This window comes from Sesamum indicum, linkage group LG3 (genome assembly GCF_026168435.1).
Source record: "Sesamum indicum cultivar Baizhima isolate 11 linkage group LG3, ASM2616843v1, whole genome shotgun sequence".
Lineage (NCBI taxonomy): Eukaryota > Viridiplantae > Streptophyta > Magnoliopsida > Lamiales > Pedaliaceae > Sesamum > Sesamum indicum.
Genome location: NC_142659.1, coordinates 24,026,581 through 24,029,671, shown reverse-complemented (window position 1 = coordinate 24,029,671; position 3,091 = coordinate 24,026,581). Strand labels below are relative to the sequence as shown.

At 33.5% G+C, this 3,091-nt stretch overlaps 1 long non-coding RNA gene across 1 annotated transcript; it reads left to right on the top strand.

The window, feature by feature from the left end:
* On the top strand, positions 1–1,626 carry LOC148788815 (uncharacterized). Its single transcript, XR_016064906.1, has 2 exons — positions 1–138; positions 1,372–1,626. It is a non-coding gene; the product is annotated as an uncharacterized LOC148788815 (long non-coding RNA).
* Positions 1,627–3,091: the final 1,465 nt, after the last annotated feature.

Here is a 3,091-nt window from a genome sequence, read left to right as displayed (position 1 = left end):
TATATAAATGTACAATAATTTTCATTTTCATTTTCATAATACCAATTGAAGGAGTAGAAATGGGGAAGATAGAGCTCAGTTTCTCTGTCAAGAAATTTGCAATAGCCACTTTGCTAGCCATTTTGCTGCTCTCTGTTGGTATGTAAATGTATTTCACTTCTGTTTATTTAACTTTATTTTCTTTAAATTAATCAGAAATCTTATTTTTTTTTTCCTGTTTATGATTCGGTAAGTAAAATATTGTACTGAATATTGAATCAAATTAGTCGGTTCGAATTCAATAATTGCTGAATTATTTTTCGATATTTCAATTCGGTATTCAGTAAATTGAATTTGTTATTGAAGAAAGTTAAAATAAATATTAAAAATAAGAATTACAATTTGTTATCTTTTTTTTTAAAAATAATATGTAAAATAACAAAATAGTATGAAAATAAATTAATACATAAAAAAAATTATATAAGTATCAAATATGTAAAATTAAATAAAAATAATATTTCGGTATTCAATACGACCCAGGAAACCAACAAAAAATTAAAATCGAACTGAACACTATTTTTTAAAAATATAAAAAAATCATATACCAAACTGAAAATTTCAGTTTAGTTCAATCGATCCTATCAGTTTGTCCTGTTGTTTATACAATTATATAGGGCTTGAGCAATGCATTTTACTGACCCTGAGTCATTGGTAGAAAGGGTTAATTTTCTTTATACCTTAGTCATTTTGGTCAGGATTATATGGGGTTAATAACATCTTATACCCTAGTATGAATCTCAAAGGTAAATTATATTGACATCTTTTAAAATTATATTCAAATATATAATTTTTTTCGTTTTTTTATAAATTTATACGTACACCTCTTAAAATAGTATCACTGTAATATATGTTAGGGTGTATTTGTATAAACTTTTGCCACTAAATAAAATATATATTTACAAGGAAAAATACATTTTCGTCCTATAACTTTTAGGGGTCCATCCCATAAATTTTCAATTTAGGACCATAATTATTTTTTTTTTTTTTAAAAGTGACAGATTTGGTCCAATTTCTATCAGAAAATGCCAATTTGTTTTGAAAAAAGGGTTGTTATTTGCCAAGCATATGCCCTTTTTCTGCAAAAATTGAACTAAATGTACTTCTTGTTTTGAATTATTGTCTGTAAATACAAAATTAAAATAAAAATGGACGAAAAGTGGCACCCCGCGACAATTATAGGATGGAAAATATATTTGTCAAGTAGTTGTAATTTAACACTGCATTGTAACACCCAATACCGTAGCTTTTCCTCAAGTGGGCAATTGCATTTTAACACTGATTATAACAAGAAGCTGCATGTAAGATTTGATGTGGATTATTGATGATTTGCAGAGTTTGCAACAGTTGGAGAAGCAAGAATTGAATGCCAAGGAAAATGTGAAGATTTTGGTGATTGCAATGCGTTTTGCCAAAGATCAGGTTTCCAATCAGGGCAATGCTATCCACCCCTTTATCAATATTGCTGTTGCACTACTTGATACATTATCCATTTCTGAAATCAAAAATTGTATGATGCTGCTAATCTGTGTACACAAGATGAGTTTGTTCCTAATCTGATGAATAACAAGATGAGCAATAACATACATTACTTAGAAGTAGTCCTTTCAATGAAATAAACAAGTGCAGCCAACATGGACTCGTTTGGTGCAGTCGAGTGGTGTTGTATGGCCAAGCAAATCTTACTCGCTATTTTAGAATAGCAAGGCGATCCCGTGCAAATCTACAACCAGAAAAGATGTAGTTGTGTTCTTGCCGGTTATAAAAGCAGAAATGTGCATCATTTTGTGGGAGCCAAGGTTTATCCAATGTAGTCACGATGGCCGGCCAAGTATCTTTGGGAATCTAGAACTTACCTTTGAGTAAACCACTCAACAACACCCTCTGACCTACATGTGTGAAGAGTTGCAGACCTTGTACAACCTCCAAGAACTCGACCCTCCATCTAATCTCATTCGGTCCCTCATATAGTGAAGGAAGATCCGAGGTGACCTTAATGGTCGATTCCACTGGCCACCGCCATTTCCATGTTGCATCCAACTTGTGACTGTTACCTATTGCCGCTTTGGATAACAAGAGTTGGCTCTTGCACGAATTCTTGATGAGGTTGAAGTAATCACAATAGTGCTCCAAACCTCCAGACTATGTACTCCTTTTGTTTAAGCAGTACATGGAGTGTTTGCATGACTAAGACAAAAAGGTAAAGTGACATAGGTCCCCTGTCTCAACCCTTAAGCTCCTTAGAAGAAACCTTCAAGTTGTCCATTAATGCACACATAGAAAGAAGTCGTACTTACACACTCCATAATCTATCCCTAACAGTAGTCGGCCTCTGGTGGGAATTAAGTGGCATTCACTTGTTTTAATAACTTTCTAGTCTGAAAAAACTATGGCCATGCTGCTTTATACAACTTTGACGTATACCATCTAAGCCAGGAGCCTTATCTCCATGAATATCGAACAAGGCTTTGTTCACTTTTGCATCAGTGATTGGTTACACCAAAGTAGTTGTTTGCTATTTTGTAACCAAACCAGCAAGTATGACTTCAGTTGTTCCAAATCAAAGATTGTACATGTTGATATCACTCACAATTTCCATATGGCAATTGTATAGATGTGGCAAAGTAAGGATGTGGTGTTTATAGATGTGGAAGGCTCGTATATGATTGTCATCTTATCACTGTATTGGTGGAGAGGTGTCGCCCCAAGACACACACTTTTCACTTTTGTGTTTGAGAAAAGACAATTACTCTATAAGATATTCAAATAATTTAGACACTCTCACTAGATGGTGAGCCTTCGATTAGAGTTGATTTCAAAAGATCTACTTCTGATTGGCAAGATTACTAGCAAGTATATTTAGATTTTCGGCCAAATGATGATACATTTAAAGGTACACGATTGCATATGAATGCAATTATGTACCGTATAAGGTAGGTCCAAAAAAACTCTTGAACACCATTGGCAACTATATTACAGTATGCACATGTTGTTGCATTGTTCCTATTAGGTGGAGCAATGTGCCCTGATTCATTTGAAAACCTGGTACCGTACT